The 19,021-nt window shown below is 39.8% G+C and overlaps 2 long non-coding RNA genes across 2 annotated transcripts; both read right to left on the bottom strand.

Annotated features, from left to right (window-relative positions):
- Nucleotides 1-1,821: 1,821 nt before the first annotated feature.
- On the bottom strand, nucleotides 1,822-4,734 carry LOC146221028 (uncharacterized). Its single transcript, XR_014750773.1, has 2 exons — nucleotides 3,488-4,734; nucleotides 1,822-2,747 (listed from the first exon to the last, which is right to left on the bottom strand). It is a non-coding gene; the product is annotated as an uncharacterized LOC146221028 (long non-coding RNA).
- Nucleotides 4,735-7,222: 2,488 nt separating this feature from the next.
- Nucleotides 7,223-9,962, bottom strand: LOC146221027 (uncharacterized). The gene is made up of 2 exons (XR_014750767.1): nucleotides 8,880-9,962; nucleotides 7,223-8,151 (listed from the first exon to the last, which is right to left on the bottom strand). It is a non-coding gene; the product is annotated as an uncharacterized LOC146221027 (long non-coding RNA).
- Nucleotides 9,963-19,021: the final 9,059 nt, after the last annotated feature.

The raw sequence follows: 19,021 nt of genomic DNA, 5'->3' as shown, positions 1-19,021 counted from the left end.
AATGGTGGGCCATTTGTGGTGTGGTAGTTACTCTTGGTCTATACTATCAATGTTTCAGGATTTTTATAACTTTTTACCATTGCATACAAAATCGGAAATGCAATACCAACAAGATCCACATGGGCTTTTGTTTAAGTGTTTCTCGGCCTACACTATCAATGTTTCAGGATTTGAGACCTTTATACCATTGCATACAAAATCGGAAATGCAATACCATCAAGAGCCACATGGGCTCTTTGCTAAAGACCAAGGAATGAGTGGGGGCTTGGTCAGCCCACACTCTCCTGAAATGTTGCGTGTGCGTCTTGGCCGCGCGTGTGTCAAGGGAAGGCTGAGTGTGTGTGCGATTTTGGAGCACGCGCGGGGAGGAGCAGGGGAGACATTCATTGGAAATTTGCCTAGAAATTAGCCAAGCAAGCATGTTTCAAATATTCACCAAAAATCGACCTTTCATCTTACAGTCAACTTTTTCACAGATTTGTGTTATGAACATTCTCAAGAGTCTTCATATGAACTTGTGATTGAATCAGAGTATCAGTTTTTGACTGGCTGATGTGTAAAGCATTATTTTAGCGTTAGCGATAAGTTCAATTTGATTTATATCAATCATTTTTAGAGATATGAATTTGCCTTTGCACATGGTAACATGTTGTAGTGCCTTCCTCCGATCTACCAAGTTTAGTGTTGATATCTCAAAGATTTGCTGAGACATGACTTCACATCCTGTTTGGCGGCTTTTCTGATGAATTTGATTGGCTGTACCGGGCAGACGGTTATGAGGATCAAAATTCCTTTGATAACTTTTGTGAGGCTTGGTCTGAAGATCATCTCTGGTGATTTTGAAGAAGATATGACAAAAATTGTAGGAGGAGTAGGCTTTCAAAGGTTTTTGATAAAACCGGAAATGGCGGGAAATCTATAAAACCGGAAATTAACGCCATGGTGTGCGTTGAACTCGGCTTGATCCAGGGAATCCAGTGGTACCTCATTTTTGAAAATGAGTCATACGGTTCAAAAGTTGCGTGTGTAAACACAAGTCCAACTTTGACCCATTGGTGGCGCTAGAGTGGTCTAATGGGAGACATGAAACTTGGTGTAGATATAGAAGAAACTGTCCTTAATGAGTGTGCCAAATTTCACAAAAAGTTGTCGATGGGGTCTAGGGGCTGCCATTGACTCCCATGGTACAAGAATTACAAATAATAAAACCACCAATAACAATAGGTTTCCTCCTTACGGAGGAATCCTAATAATAATAATAATAATACTAACAATTACAATAGGTGCCTCGCAGCTTCGCTGCTTGGCCCCTAAATATAGCTGCAAGCAGCAATGGAGGGGCCAAGCAGTCCAGAGCAGGACATGGCCTCCATAGCACTTGCACAACAATTAAGTCACAATAACCTGTTGCACTCATGCAACACACCTAGTTTGGTTGAAATATCTGTTTGCGTTCCAAAGTACTGAGTGTTCAAAGTGTTTTTTTCTGGTATAACACCACAGGCCTCCTCTGCTCCTCGTGGGAACGATGGAACCCAAGTTTGGTGACAATCGCACAAATGGTTGCTGAGATAGGCTCTTGCGTCTCGTTTGGCGGCTTCGCCGCTGCCTGAGTGTATGACACTTACATAATTGTGTGGTTAATATAGAATAGCAGACAGATATAAATGTATTGTTTAAAAGTTATGACCATTCTAGTGATGAATGAGAAAACAGGCTAAAGCATTTAGAATGTCAAGATTCATTTCACATCACCACTTCTCAAATACCTTTGCATTCAATAAATTGCATCTGAAAATAACGGACACCACCACTGAAATATGCATTTTATGTGTTCAATAAAACACACACTTTATTTGTTTTGAACATTAAACTGTGAGGGGAATGATATCTCAGCAAAACAACAAACTTTCTACTGTAAATATTTTTTTTAATAAATAACTGCAAAGCAGAAGATATATAAATGCATAAACTCAACTGCAATCCCTGTTGAGAAAGGAGAGGGAGAAGACAGGGAGATAAAGAGGCAGGGGGAAGACAACACCAATAAACACATCCTTTTCCATCTACGCCTTGTCGCGATACTGGTCACACTCAGATGACTGCCAAAACGGAAAACAGTTCCTATTGCAAAGCAAGCAAAGACGTTTGCCATTACATTTCGGCGCGCAAGAAACTACATTTGTTTTATTTTCAGTCCTATTTTTACGATCATAGCCATAGCATAGCCAGGCAGTGGTTCTCAAATCTGTCCTCAAATACCACCTGTTCTGCATGTTTTAGATGTTTCCCTGCTCCAACACACCTGATTCAAATGCATGTTTGTTACCAGGCTTCTACAGAGCTAGATAACGACCCATTTATTTCATCAGGTGTGTTGGAGCAGGAAAACATCTCATATGCAGGACAGGTGGTACCTGAGGACCGATTTGAGAACCACTGTGTTACAGGATTTTTTCCATTCTAGGGAATATGGGTTGTGTGAAGTGACGACAAAGGAGGGACTACAGGTTTTAGCATAATAATCCGATTATTATGAGTATTAGTCTTATGGGAAACAGAAACAAATAATATACATTGATACATACCCAGATGATGTTCCTGGCTGGGTATCAGGTTCAATCTCATTTTTCCATCTCGTCCTGGTCTTCCTCCAGCAGTTCCTGGTTCAGTAGATCCTCCTCCTGTGTGCTGGTAATCAACAGTCAGCTGCCTCCTCCTCTTGCAGCGATAGTCTTCCTTCACCTCTACAACAGAAAAAAATCAAATTGGTAGCCTGCAGTGTGTTCTTCCCAAATCCGATAAACCATAATGTTGAACTGTGGACAGCCCTTTCACACCTTCCTTGCGAATAGTAAGATACAAACATCCTAAAATCATGTCTGTATGATGGATGGGTATAGCTATCTGCAAAAATATAGAAGGATGTTTCATGACATGAGAAAATCAACAAGCTAAACTTATCCAACTACAGTAGCACACCAGTTTCCAGGCAGTTCTGAACCTACCTATCCCAACCTAAGGCAAATGTACGGAAGCAACAACATTGGCCCAAAACGTTACTGATGTTTAGCTAAAATATGACATAGTATTGCTAGTAACTATTTACTTCACACACACACACAAAAAGTTGATATAAGAAGAGATTTGCTGCTTGCCTGTCAACAAGCACCGATTGGGTGACGTCGAAAAACTAACTAGCAGCGTAGTTACTCCTCCGCGTAACTACCAAGGTTTTACTATATTCCACAATCGACTAAATTGCCCCAAAAAAGTATAAATATTTAGCTTAAAGTGTACATGGTGGTCCTAGCTAATGTTTATTATCCAGGTTTCCCAAAATTAGCTAAATTGTTTTTCTTTTTGCTCACGTCACTCCAGTCCTACTGTAGTTCTACAAATAAATGCTTCGTAACTAAAAACGTTTGACTTTTAATTTGAACAATGTTGACAATATTGATAACACATGTGAAGAAACTTGTCTTACCTCGTATGATCGACTTAGTTTTCAAAATGAAGCAGTAAATCCAGCTCTTGCGGTAATCTTATACCATACCATAGATATCCTATATGTCTGTGCGGTCAGAAATAGGACTCTACCAGCAGTTTCAAAAACGTGTTTGTTTGGTTGCCACGGTGATTGTGCAGCTAGGATTGCTAACAAGCTGGGCAGACAGAATAATATACATTTACCTAGCATCCACACCTCAAACAAGTTAACCTAGACGCAAAACTATAAGTCCAATCAAAAAAATGAGGATATTTTCCGAGACCCAAGACTCTGCCGAAACCAGAGATGTCCTTTATATGTCTGTGCGGACAGAAATACGACTCTACTGGCAGTTTAGAAATCGTCATCCTTGTGCTTTGTCTGAGAAATGTGTCACTAGATTTGCATTGGTCTCTAACGTGTTTGTTTGGTTGCCACGGTGATGGTGCAGCTATGATTGCTAACAAGCTTGGCAGAGAGAATAATATACGTTTACCTAGCATCCACACCTCAAACAAGTTAACCTAGACGCAAAACTATAAGTCCAATAAAAAAAATGAGGATATTTTCCGAGACCCAAGACTCTGCCGAAACCAGAGATGTCCTTTATATGTCTGTGCGGACAGAAATACGACTCTACTGGCAGTTTAGAAATCGTCATCCTTGTGCTTTGTCTGAGAAATGTGTCACTAGATTTGCATTGGTCTCTATGGGGCGAGAGTTGGACTTTGTCTCGCTTTTGTGGGGCTCTGAAAAAATGTGTAAGTCTGTTGGATTCCACAGACAACTGTCTACGACCAACACATAATTAGCTATCTATTGATCCAAAAATGAAGCATGAAGAGTGAAAATTGTGGCAATGCTGGCAAACTAGAAATACTTTTTTAAACTGATTTCGAAGCTCCCCTCCACTCTAAGCGTTTCAGTCAGCACTCTAGACTCTCACATAGACACCCATGTAAATCTCAGAAACGGTTTGAAAAACTAATGAAACATAATCAGTGATATAAAAAAAAGTTGAAAATATATCAAAAGGCTGAATTACTGAAAAAATAGTTTAGGGTTTTGTCAACATTTTAAAGTTTAAATGGTGGCTGTAGCTGAAAGATTGAGGAAGAAGAACGTTGAAGAAGTTTAAGAGGATTGAGAGGATTTGAGAAAAAAAAACCATGTTAAAAATATGATGAATATTGATATTTTCCATGAAATCCAAAATGGCGGCCGCGTCAATTCGGTTATTATGAAAAGTTATCAATGGCCAGGCTTGATATCTCACAAGACATCAAGAGACAAAAAATTACTTTATTAAGGTAAACACTTCAACAGTTATTAGCCAAAACACGTTTATGCTTCCGGCCACGCCCCCTTTTAGTCACATGACACCATTTTTGGAGAACATCCTTAGAATAAAGTTCCGAGTAGGCGTACCAACTTTGGTGTCACTGCTTCAAAGAACTGCTGAGATATGGCTTCACTTCCTGTTTGGCGGCTTTTCTGCAGAATTTGATTGGCTGTACCGGACAAACGGTTTTGAAAATCAAATATCCTTCGATAACTTTTGTGAGGCTTGGTCTGAAGATTATATCTGGTAATTTTGAAGAAGATTTGACAAAATTTGTAGGAGGAGTAGGCTTTTAAAGGTTTTTGATAAAACCGGAAATAGCGGAAAATCTATATAACCGGAAATTGACGCCATGGTGTGCATTGCACTCGGCTTGATCCAGGGAATCCAATGGTACCTCATTTTTGAAAATGGGACATACGGTTCAAAAGTTGCGTGTGTAAACACAACTCCAACTTTGACCCGTTGGTGGCGCTAGAGTGCCAAAGTATGGGACATGAAACTTTGTGACTTGGACCAGGGGACTGTCCCTAATGAGTGTGCCAAATTTCACAACTTTCGACCAAGCGCTTCTAGGGCCTGCCATAGACACCCAGTCTTAAGAATAATAATAATAATAATAATAAATATAGCTGCAAGCAGCAATGGAGGGGCCAAGCAGTCCAGAGCAGGACATGGCCTCCATAGCACTTGCGCAACAATTAAGTCACAATAACCTGTTGCACTCATGCAACACACCAAGTTTGGTTGAAATATCTGTTTGCGTTCCAAAGTACTGAGTGTTTAAAGTGTTTTTTTCCGGTGTAACACCACAGGCCTCCTCTGATCCTCTTGGGAACGATGGAACCCAAGTTCGGTGACAATCGCTAAAATGGTTGCTGAGTTACGCTCTAACGTGTCTTTTGTGGCTTCGCCGCCGCCTTTGATCGGCTCTACCGAACAAACGGTTTCGAAAATTTGAAAATCCATCAGACACCTTTGTGAAGCTTGGTCTGAAGATCATCTGTGCCAAATTTAGTAAACATTGGACAAAATTTGGGGCGTGTAAAAGGTTTTTACACTTTTCCATGAAATCCAAAATGGCGGCCGCGTCAATTCGGTTGTTATGAAATATTATCGATGGTCAAGCTTGATATCTCACAAGACATCAAGAGACAAAGAAATTACTTTATTAAGGTAAATACTTCAACAGTTATTAGCCAAAACACGTTTATGCTTCCGGCCACGCCCCCTTTTAGTCACATGACACCATTTTTGGAGAACATCCTTAGAATAAAGTTCCGAGTAGGCGTACCAACTTTGGTGTCACTGCTTCAAAGAACTGCTGAGATATGGCTTCACTTCCTGTTTGGCGGCTTTTCTGCAGAATTTGATTGGCTATACCGGACAAACGGTTTTGAAAATCAAATATCCTTCGATAACTTTTGTGAGGCTTGGTCTGAAGATCATATCTGGTAATTGTGAAGAATATTTGAAAAAATTTGTAGGAGGAGTAGGCTTTTAAAGGTTTTTGATAAAACCGGAAATAGCGGAAAACCTATATAACCGGAAATTGACGCCATGGTGTGCATTGCACTCGGCTTGATCCAGGGAATCCAATGGTACCTCATTTTTGAAAATGGGACATACGGTTCAAAAGTTGCGTGTGTAAACACAACTCCAACTTTGACCCGTTGGTGGCGCTAGAGTGCCAAAGTATGGGACATGAAACTTTGTGACTTGGACCGGGGGACTGTCCCTAATGAGTGTGCCAAATTTCACAACTTTCGACCAAGCGCTTCTAGGGCCTGCCATAGACACCCAGTCTTAAGAATAATAATAATAATAATAATACTACCAATTACAATAGGTGCCTCGCAGCTTCGCTGCTTGGCCCCTAATAAATATAGCTGCAAGCAGCAATGGAGGGGCCAAGCAGTCCAGAGCAGGACATGGCCTCCATAGCACTTGCACAACAATTAAGTCACAATAACCTGTTGCACTCATGCAACACACCTAGTTTGGTTGAAATATCTGTTTGCGTTCCAAAGTACTGAGTGTTCAAAGTGTTTTTTTCTGGTATAACACCACAGGCCTCCTCTGCTCCTCGTGGGAACGATGGAACCCAAGTTTGGTGACAATCGCACAAATGGTTGCTGAGATAGGCTCTTGCGTCTCGTTTGGCGGCTTCGCCGCTGCCTGAGTGTATGACACTTACATAATTGTGTGGTTAATATAGAATAGCAGACAGATATAAATGTATTGTTTAAAAGTTATGACCATTCTAGTGATGAATGAGAAAACAGGTTAAAGCATTTAGAATGTCAAGATTCATTTCACATCACCACTTCTCAAATACCTTTGCATTCAATAAATTGCATCTGAAAATAACGGACACCACCACTGAAATATGCATTTTATGTGTTCAATAAAACACACACTTTATTTGTTTTGAACATTAAACTGTGAGGGGAATGATATCTCAGCAAAACAACAAACTTTCTACTGTAAATATTTTTTTTAATAAATAACTGCAAAGCAGAAGATATATAAATGCATAAACTCAACTGCAATCCCTGTTGAGAAAGGAGAGGGAGAAGACAGGGAGATAAAGAGGCAGGGGGAAGACAACACCAATAAACACATCCTTTTCCATCTACGCCTTGTCGCGATACTGGTCACACTCAGATGACTGCCAAAACGGAAAACAGTTCCTATTGCAAAGCAAGCAAAGACGTTTGCCATTACATTTCGGCGCGCAAGAAACTACATTTGTTTTATTTTCAGTCCTATTTTTACGATCATAGCCATAGCATAGCCAGGCAGTGGTTCTCAAATCTGTCCTCAAATACCACCTGTTCTGCATGTTTTAGATGTTTCCCTGCTCCAACACACCTGATTCAAATGCATGTTTGTTACCAGGCTTCTACAGAGCTAGATAACGACCCATTTATTTCATCAGGTGTGTTGGAGCAGGAAAACATCTCATATGCAGGACAGGTGGTACCTGAGGACCGATTTGAGAACCACTGTGTTACAGGATTTTTTCCATTCTAGGGAATATGGGTTGTGTGAAGTGACGACAAAGGAGGGACTACAGGTTTTAGCATAATAATCCGATTATTATGAGTATTAGTCTTATGGGAAACAGAAACAAATAATATACATTGATACATACCCAGATGATGTTCCTGGCTGGGTATCAGGTTCAATCTCATTTTTCCATCTCCTCCTCGTCCTGGTCTTCCTCCAGCAGTTCCTGGTTCAGTAGGTCCTCCTCCTGTGTGGTAATCAACAGTCAGCTGCCTCCTCCTCTTGCAGGGATAGTCTTCCTTCACCTCTACAACAGAAAAAAAAAATTAGTAGCCTGCAGTGTGTTCTTCCCAAATCCGATAAACCATAACGTTGAACTGTGGACAGCCCTTTCACACCTTCCTTGCGAATAGTAAGATACAAACATCCTAAAATCACGTCTGTATGATGGATGGGTATAGCTATCTGCAAAAATATAGAAGGATGTTTCATGACATGAGAAAATCAACAAGCTAAACTTATCCAACTGCAGTAGCACACCAGTTTCCAGGCAGTTCTGAACCTACCTATCCCAACCTCAGGCAAATGTACGGAAGCAACAACATTGGCCCAAAAAGTTATTGATCTTTAGCTAAAATATGACATAGTATTGCTAGTAACTATTTACTTCACACACACAAAAAAGTTGATATAAGAAGAGATTTGCTGCTTGCCTGTCAACAAGCACCGATTGGGTGAAGTCGAAAAACTAACTAGCAGCATAGTTACTCCTCCGCGTAACTATCAAGGTTTTACTATATTCCACAATCGGCTAAATTGCCCAAAAAGTTATAAATATTTAGCTTAAAGTGTACATGGTGGTCCTAGCTAATGTTTGTTATCCAGGTTTCCCAAAATTAGCTAAATCGTTCTTCTTTTTGCTCACGTCACTCCAGTCCTAGTTCTACAAATAAATGCTTCGTAACTAAAACATTTGACTTTTAATTTGAACAATGTTGACAATATTGATAACACATGTAAAGAAACTTGTCTTACCTCGTATGATCGACTCAGTTTTCAAAATGAAGCAGTAAATCCAACTCTTGCGGTGATCTTACACCATACCATAGATATCCTTTATAAGTCTGTGCGGTCAGAAATATGACTCTACCAGCAGTTTCAAAAACGTGTTTGTTTGGTTGCCATGGTGATGGTGCAGCTATGATTGCTAACAAGCTGGGCAGAGAGAATAATATAGCCTACATTTACCTAGCATCCACACCTCAAACAAGTTAACCTAGACGCAAAACTATAAGTCGTATAAAAAAAATGAGGATATTTTCCGAGACCCAAGACTCTGCCGAAACCAGAGATGTCCTTTATATGTCTGTGCGGTCAGAAATACGACTCTACTGGCAGTTTAGAAATCGTCTTCCTTGTGCTTTTTCTGAGAAATGTGTCCCTAGATTTTACATTGGTCTCAAACGTGTTTGTTTGGTTGCCACGGTGATGGTGCAGCTATGATTGCTAACAAGCTTGGCAGAGAGAATAATATACATTTACCTAGCATCCACACCTCAAACAAGTGAACCTAGACGCAAAACTATAAGTCCGATAAAAAAAATGAGGATATTTTCCGAGACCCAAGACTCTGCCGAAACCAGAGATGTCCTTTATATGTCTGTGCGGAAAGAAATACGACTCTACTGGCAGTTTAGAAATCGTCGTCCTTGTGCTTTGTCTGAGAAATGTGTCACTAGATTTGCATTGGGCTCTATGGGGCGAGAGTTGGACTTTGTCTCGCTTTCGTGGGGCTCTGAAAAAATGTGTAAGTTTGTTGGATTCCACAGACAACTGTCTACGACCAACACATAATTAGCTATCTATTGATCCAAAAATGAAGCATGAAGAGTGAAAATTGTGGCAATGCTGGCAAACTAGAAATACTTTTTGAAACTGATTTCGAAGCTCCCCTCCACTCTAAGCGTTTCAGTCAGCACTCTAGACTCTCACATAGACACCCATGTAAATCTCAGAAACGGTTTGAAAAACTAATGAAACATAATCAGTGATATTAAAAAAAGTTGAAAAGATATCAAAAGGCTGAATTACAGAAACAATAGTTTAGTGTTTTCTCATCATTTTAAAGTTTAAATGGTGGCTGTAGCTGAAAGATTGAGGAAGAAGAAGAATTTGAAAGTTGAAGAAGTTTAAGAGGATTGAGAGGATTTGAGAAAAAAAAACATGTAAAAAATATGATGAATATTGATATTTTCCATGAAATCCAAAATGGCGGCCGCATCAATTCGGTTATTATGAAAAGTTATCAATGGCCAGGCTTGATATCTCACAAGAAATCAAGAGACAAAGAAATTACTTTATTAAGGTAAATACTTCAACAGTTATTAGCCAAAACACGTTTATGCTTCCGGCCACGCCCCCTTTTAGTCACATGACACCATTTTTGGAGAACATCCTTAGAATAAAGTTCCGAGTAGGCGTACCAACTTTGGTGTCACTGCTTCAAAGAACTTCTGAGATATGGCTTCACTTCCTGTTTGGCGGCTTTTCTGCAGAATTTGATTGGCTATACCGGACAAACGGTTTTGAAAATCAAATATCCTTCGATAACTTTTGTGAAGCTTGGTCTGAAGATCATATCTGGTAATTTTGAAGAAGATTTGACAAAATTGGTAGGAGGAGTAGGCTTTTAAAGGTTTTTGATAAAACCGGAAATAGCGGAAAATCTATATAACCGGAAATTGACGCCATGGTGTGCATTGCACTCGGCTTGATCCAGGGAATCCAATGGTACCTCATTTTTGAAAATGAAACATACGGTTCAAAAGTTGCGTGTGTAAACACAACTCCAACTTTGACCCGTTGGTGGCGCTAGAGTGCCAAAGTATGGGACATGAAACTTTGTGACTTGGACCGGGGGACTGTCCCTAATGAGTGTGCCAAATTTCACAACTTTCGACCAAGCGCTTCTAGGGCCTGCCATAGACACCCAGTCTTAAGAATAATAATAATAAATATAGCTGCAAGCAGCAATGGAGGGGCCAAGCAGTACAGAGCAGGACATGGCCTCCATAGCACTTGCGCAACAATTAAGTCACAATAACCTGTTGCACTCATGCAACACACCAAGTTTGGTTGAAATATCTGTTCGCCGCTGCCTGCGTGTATGACACTTACATAATTGTGTGGGCAATATAGAATAGCAGACAGATATAAATGTATTGTTTAAAAGTTATGACCATTCTAGTGATAAATGAGAAAACAGGCTAAAGCATTTGGAATGTCAAGATTCATTTCACATGACCACTTCTCAAATACCTTTGCATACAATAAATTGCATCTGAAAATAACGGACACCACCACTGAAATATGCATTTTATGTGTTCAATAAAACACACACTTTATTTGTTTTGAACATTAAACTATGAGGGGAATGATATCTCAGCAAAACAACAAACTTTCTACTGTAAATATTTTTTTTTTATAAATAACTGCAAAGCAGAAGATATATAAATGCATAAACTCAACTGCAATCCCTGTTGAGAAAGGAGAGGGAGAAGACAGGGAGATAAAGAGGCAGGGGGAAGACAACACCAATAAACACATCCTTTTCCATCTACGCCTTGTCGCGATACTGGTCACACTCAGATGACTGCCAAAACTGAAAACAGTTCCTATTGCAAAGCAAGCAAAGTCGTTTGCCATTACATTTCGGTGCGCAAGAAACTACTTTTGTTTTATTTTCAGTCCTATTTTTACAATCATAGCCATAGCATAGCCAGGCAGTGGTTCTCAAATCTGTCCTCAAATACCACCTGTTCTGCATGTTTTAGATGTTTCCCTGCTCCAACACACCTGATTCAAATGCATGTTTGTTACCAGGCTTCTACAGAGCAAGATAACGACCCATTTATTTCAATCAGGTGTGTTGGAGCAGGAAAACATCTCATATGCAGGACAGGTGGTACCTGAGGACCGATTTGAGAACCACTGTGTTACAGGATTTTTTCCATTCTAGGGAATATGGGTTGTGTGAAGTGACGACAAAGGAGGGACTACAGGTTTTAGCATAATAATCTGATTATTATGAGTATTAGTCTTATGGGAAACAGAAACAAATAATATACATTGATACATACCCAGATGATGTTCCTGGCTGGGTATCAGGTTCAATCTCATTTTTCCATCTCCTCCTCGTCCTGGTCTTCCTCCAGCAGTTCCTGGTTCAGTAGGTCCTCCTCCTGTGTGGTAATCAACAGTCAGCTGCCTCCTCCTCTTGCAGGGATAGTCTTCCTTCACCTCTACAACAGAAAAAAAATCAAATTAGTAGCCTGCAGTGTGTTCTTCCCAAATCCGATAAACCATAACGTTGAACTGTGGACAGCCCTTTCACACCTTCCTTGCGAATAGTAAGATACAAACATCCTAAAATCACGTCTGTATGATGGATGGGTATAGCTATCTGCAAAAATATAGAAGGATGTTTCATGACATGAGAAAATCAACAAGCTAAACTTATCCAACTGCAGTAGCACACCAGTTTCCAGGCAGTTCTGAACCTACCTATCCCAACCTCAGGCAAATGTACGGAAGCAACAACATTGGCCCAAAAAGTTATTGATCTTTAGCTAAAATATGACATAGTATTGCTAGTAACTATTTACTTCACACACACAAAAAAGTTGATATAAGAAGAGATTTGCTGCTTGCCTGTCAACAAGCACTGATTGGGTGAAGTCGAAAAACTAACTAGCAGCGTAGTTACTCCTCCGCGTAACTATCAAGGTTTTACAATATTCCACAATCGGCTAAATTGCCCAAAAAGTTATAAATATTTAGCTTAAAGTGTACATGGTGGTCCTAGCTAATGTTTATTATCCAGGTTTCCCAAAATTAGCTAAATCGTTCTTCTTTTTGCTCACGTCACTCCAGTCCTAGTTCTACAAATAAATGCTTCGTAACTAAAACATTTGACTTTTAATTTGAACAATGTTGACAATATTGATAACACATGTAAAGAAACTTGTCTTACCTCGTATGATCGACTCAGTTTTCAAAATAAAGCAGTAAATCCAACTCTTGCGGTGATCTTATACCATACCATAGATATCCTTTATATGTCTGTGCGGTCAGAAATAGGACTCTACCAGCAGTTTCAAAAACGTGTTTGTTTCGTTGCCACGGTGATGGTGCAGCTAGGATTGCTAACAAGCTAGGCAGAGAGAATAATATACATTTACCTAGCATCCACACCTCAAACAAGTTAACCTAGACGCAAAACTATAAGTCGTATAAAAAAAATGAGGATATTTTCCGAGACCCAAGACTCTGCCGAAACCAGAGATGTCCTTTATATGTCTGTGCGGTCAGAAATACGACTCTACTGGCAGTTTAGAAATCGTCTTCCTTGTGCTTTTTCTGAGAAATGTGTCCCTAGATTTTACATTGGTCTCAAACGTGTTTGTTTGGTTGCCACGGTGATGGTGCAGCTATGATTGCTAACAAGCTTGGCAGAGAGAATAATATACATTTACCTAGCATCCACACCTCAAACAAGTGAACCTAGACGCAAAACTATAAGTCCGATAAAAAAAATGAGGATATTTTCCGAGACCCAAGACTCTGCCGAAACCAGAGATGTCCTTTATATGTCTGTGCGGAAAGAAATACGACTCTACTGGCAGTTTAGAAATCGTCGTCCTTGTGCTTTGTCTGAGAAATGTGTCACTAGATTTGCATTGGGCTCTATGGGGCGAGAGTTGGACTTTGTCTCGCTTTCGTGGGGCTCTGAAAAAATGTGTAAGTTTGTTGGATTCCACAGACAACTGTCTACGACCAACACATAATTAGCTATCTATTGATCCAAAAATGAAGCATGAAGAGTGAAAATTGTGGCAATGCTGGCAAACTAGAAATACTTTTTGAAACTGATTTCGAAGCTCCCCTCCACTCTAAGCGTTTCAGTCAGCACTCTAGACTCTCACATAGACACCCATGTAAATCTCAGAAACGGTTTGAAAAACTAATGAAACATAATCAGTGATATTAAAAAAAGTTGAAAAGATATCAAAAGGCTGAATTACAGAAACAATAGTTTAGTGTTTTCTCATCATTTTAAAGTTTAAATGGTGGCTGTAGCTGAAAGATTGAGGAAGAAGAAGGATTTGAAAGTTGAAGAAGTTTAAGAGGATTGAGAGGATTTGAGAAAAAAAAAACATGTAAAAAATATGATGAATATTGATATTTTCCATGAAATCCAAAATGGCGGCCGCATCAATTCGGTTATTATGAAAAGTTATCAATGGCCAGGCTTGATATCTCACAAGAAATCAAGAGACAAAGAAATTACTTTATTAAGGTAAACACTTCAACGGTTATTAGCCAAAACACATTTATGCTTCCGGCCACGCCCCCTTTTAGTCACATGACACCATTTTTGGAGGACATCCTTAGAATAAAGTTCAGAGTAAGCGTACCAACTTTGGTGTCACTGCCTCAAAGAACTGCTGAGATATCGCTTCACTTCCTGTTTAGCGGCTTATCTGCAGAATTTGATTGGCTGTACCGGACAAACGGTTTTGAAAATCAAATATCCTTCGATAACTTTTGTGAGGCTTGGTCTGAAGATCATATCTGGTAATTGTGAAGAATATTTGAAAAAATTTGTAGGAGGAGTAGGCTTTTAAAGGTTTTTGATAAAACCGGAAATAGCGGAAAACCTATATAACCGGAAATTGACGCCATGGTGTGCATTGCACTCGGCTTGATCCAGGGAATCCAATGGTACCTCATTTTTGAAAATGGGACATACGGTTCAAAAGTTGCGTGTGTAAACACAACTCCAACTTTGACCCGTTGGTGGCGCTAGAGTGCCAAAGTATGGGACATGAAACTTTGTGACTTGGACCGGGGGACTGTCCCTAATGAGTGTGCCAAATTTCACAACTTTCGACCAAGCGCTTCTAGGGCCTGCCATAGACACCCAGTCTTAAGAATAATAATAATAATAATAATACTACCAATTACAATAGGTGCCTCGCAGCTTCGCTGCTTGGCCCCTAAATATAGCTGCAAGCAGCAATGGAGGGGCCAAGCAGTCCAGAGCAGGACATGGCCTCCATAGCACTTGCGCAACAATTAAGTCACAATAACCTGTTGCACTCATGCAACACACATAGTTTGGTTGAAATATCTGTTTGCGTTCCAAAGTACTGTGTGTTCAAAGTGTTTTTTTCTGGTATAACACCACAGGCCTCCTCTGCTCCTCGTGGGAACGATGGAACCCAAGTTTGGTGACAATCGCACAAATGGTTGCTGAGATAGGCTCTTGCGTCTCGTTTGGCGGCTTCGCCGCTGCCTGAGTGTATGACACTTACATAATTGTGTGGGCAATATAGAATAGCAGACAGATATAAATGTATTGTTAAAAAGTTATGACCATTCTAGTGATAAATGAGAAAACAGGCTAAAGCATTTAGAATGTCAAGATTCATTTCACATGACCACTTCTCAAATACCTTTGCATACAATAAATTGCATCTGAAAATAACGGACACCACCACTGAAATATGCATTTTATGTGTTCAATAAAACACACACTTTATTTGTTTTGAACATTAAACTGTGAGGGGAATGATATCTCAGCAAAACATACAACAACAAACTTTCAAACTATCTACTGTAAATCATTTTTTTTATAAATAACTGCGAAGCAGAAGATATATTTAAATGCATAAACTCAACTGCAATCCCTGTTGAGAGAAGAGAGGGAGAAGACAGGGAGATAAAGAGGCAGGGGGAAGACAACACCAATAAACACATCCTTTTTCATCTACGCCTTGTCACGATACTGGTCACACTCAGATGACTGCCAAAACTGAAAACAGTTCCTATTGCAAAGCAAGCAAAGTCGTTTGCCATTACATTTCGGCGCGCAAGAAACTACTTTTGTTTTATTTTCAGTCCTATTTTTACGATTAGCATAGCCAGGCAGTGGTTCTCAAACCTGTCCTCAAATACCACCTGTTCTGCATGTTTTAGATGTTTCCCTGCTCCAACACACCTGATTCAAATGCATGTTTGTTACCAGGCTTCTACAGAGCTAGATAACGACCCATTTATTTGAATCAGGTGTGTTGGAGCAGGAAAACATCTCATATGCAGGACAGGTGGTACCTGAGGACCGGTTTGAGAACCACTGTGTTACAGGATGTTTTCCATTCTAGGGAATATGGGTTGTGTGAAGTGACGACAAAGGAGGGACTACAGGTTTTAGCATAATAATCTGATTATTATGAGTATTAGTCTTATGGGAAACAGAAACAAATAATATACATTGATACATACCCAGATGATGTTCCTGGCTGGGTATCAGGTTCAATCTCATTTTTCCATCTCGTCCTGGTCTTCCTCCAGCAGTTCCTGGTTCAGTAGATCCTCCTCCTGTGTGCTGGTAATCAACAGTCAGCTGCCTCCTCCTCTTGCAGCGATAGTCTTCCTTCACCTCTACAACAGAAAAAAATCAAATTGGTAGCCTGCAGTGTGTTCTTCCCAAATCCGATAAACCATAATGTTGAACTGTGGACAGCCCTTTCACACCTTCCTTGCGAATAGTAAGATACAAACATCCTAAAATCATGTCTGTATGATGGATGGGTATAGCTATCTGCAAAAATATAGAAGGATGTTTCATGACATGAGAAAATCAACAAGCTAAACTTATCCAACTACAGTAGCACACCAGTTTCCAGGCAGTTCTGAACCTACCTATCCCAACCTCAGGCAAATGTACGGAAGCAACAACATTGGCCCAAAAAGTTACTGATGTTTAGCTAAAATATGACATAGTATTGCTAGTAACTATTTACTTCACACACACACACAAAACGTTGATATAAGAAGAGATTTGCTGCTTGCCTGTCAACAAGCACCGATTGGGTGACGTCGAAAAACTAACTAGCAGCGTAGTTACTCCTCTGCGTAACTACCAAGGTTTTACTATATTCCACAATCGACTAAATTGCCCCAAAAAGGTATAAATATTTAGCATAAAGTGTACATGGTGGTCCTAGCTAATGTTTATTATCCAGGTTTCCCAAAATTAGCTAAATCGTTTTTCTTTTTGCTCACGTCACTCCAGTCCTAGTTCTACAAATAAATGCTTCGTAACTAAAACATTTGACTTTTAATTTGAACAATGTTGACAATATTGATAACACATGTAAAGAAACTTGTCTTACCTCGTATGATCGACTCAGTTTTCAAAATGAAGCAGTAAATCCAACTCTTGCGGTGATCTTATACCATACCATAGATATCCTTTATATGTCTGTACGGTCAGAAATAGGACTCTACCAGCAGTTTCAAAAACGTGTTTGTTTGGTTGCCACGGTGATTGTGCAGCTAGGATTGCTAACAAGCTGGGCAGACAGAATAATATACATTTACCTAGCATCCACACCTCAAACAAGTTAACCTAGACGCAAAACTATAAGTCCAATCAAAAAAATTAGGATATTTTCCGAGACCCAAGACTCTGCCGAAACCAGAGATGTCCTTTATATGTCTGTGCGGTCAGAAATACGACTCTACTGGCAGTTTAGAAATCGTCTTCCTTGTGCTTTTTCTGAGAAATGTGTCCCTAGATTTTACATTGGTCTCAAACGTGTTTGTTTGGTTGCCACGGTGATGGTGCAGCTATGATTGCTAACAAGCTTGGCAGAGAGAATAATATACATTTACCTAGCATCCACACCTCAAACAAGTGAACCTAGACGCAAAACTATAAGTCCGATAAAAAAAATGAGGATATTTTCCGAGACCCAAGACTCTGCCGAAACCAGAGATGTCCTTTATATGTCTGTGCGGAAAGAAATACGACTCTACTGGCAGTTTAGAAATCGTCGTCCTTGTGCTTTGTCTGAGAAATGTGTCACTAGATTTGCATTGGGCTCTATGGGGCGAGAGTTGGACTTTGTCTCGCTTTCGTGGGGCTCTGAAAAAATGTGTAAGTTTGTTGGATTCCACAGACAACTGTCTACGACCAACACATAATTAGCTATCTATTGATCCAAAAATGAAGCATGAAGAGTGAAAATTGTGGCAATGCTGGCAAACTAGAAATACTTTTTGAAACTGATTTCGAAGCTCCCCTCCACTCTAAGCGTTTCAGTCAGCACTCTAGACTCTCACATAGACACCCATGTAAATCTCAGAAACGGTTTGAAAAACTAATGAAACATAATCAGTGATATTAAAAAAAGTTGAAAAGATATCAAAAGGCTGAATTACAGAAACAATAGTTTAGTGTTTTCTCATCATTTTAAAGTTTAAATGGTGGCTGTAGCTGAAAGATTGAGGAAGAAGAAGGATTTGAAAGTTGAAGAAGTTTAAGAGGATTGAGAGGATTTGAGAAAAAAAAACCATGTTAAAAATATGATGAATATTGATATTTTCCATGAAATCCAAAATGGCGGCCGCGTCAATTCGGTTATTATGAAAAGTTATCAATGGCCAGGCTTGATATCTCACAAGACATCAAGAGACAAAAAATTACTTTATTAAGGTAAACACTTCAACAGTTATTAGCCAAAACACGTTTATGCTTCCGGCCACGCCCCCTTTTAGTCACATGACACCATTTTTGGAGAACATCCTTAGAATAAAGTTCCGAGTAGGCGTACCAACTTTGGTGTCACTGCTTCAAAGAACTGCTGAGATATGGCTTCACTTCCTGTTTGGCGGCTTTTCTGCAGAATTTGATTGGCTGTACCGGACAAACGGTTTTGAAAATCAAATATCCTTCGATAACTTTTGTGAGGCTTGGTCTGAAGATCATATCTGGTAATTTTGAAGAAGATTTGACAAAATTTGTAGGAGGAGTAGGCTTTTAAAGGTTTTTGATAAAACCGGAAATAGCGGAAAATCTATATAACCGGAAATTGACGCCATGGTGTGCATTGCACTCGGCTTGATCCAGGGAATCCAATGGTACCTCATTTTTGAAAATGGGACATACGGTTCAAAAGTTGCGTGTGTAAACACAACTCCAACTTTGACCCGTTGGTGGCGCTAGAGTGCCAAAGTATGGGACATGAAACTTTGTGACTTGGACCGGGGGACTGTCCCTAATGAGTGTGCCAAATTTCACAACTTTCGACCAAGCGCTTCTAGGGCCT

This window comes from Hypomesus nipponensis, chromosome 26 (assembly GCF_054491055.1).
Source record: "Hypomesus nipponensis isolate SF chromosome 26, ASM5449105v1, whole genome shotgun sequence".
NCBI classification, from domain to species: Eukaryota; Metazoa; Chordata; class Actinopteri; order Osmeriformes; family Osmeridae; genus Hypomesus; species Hypomesus nipponensis.
This window is presented reverse-complemented; position numbering and strand designations above follow the sequence as displayed.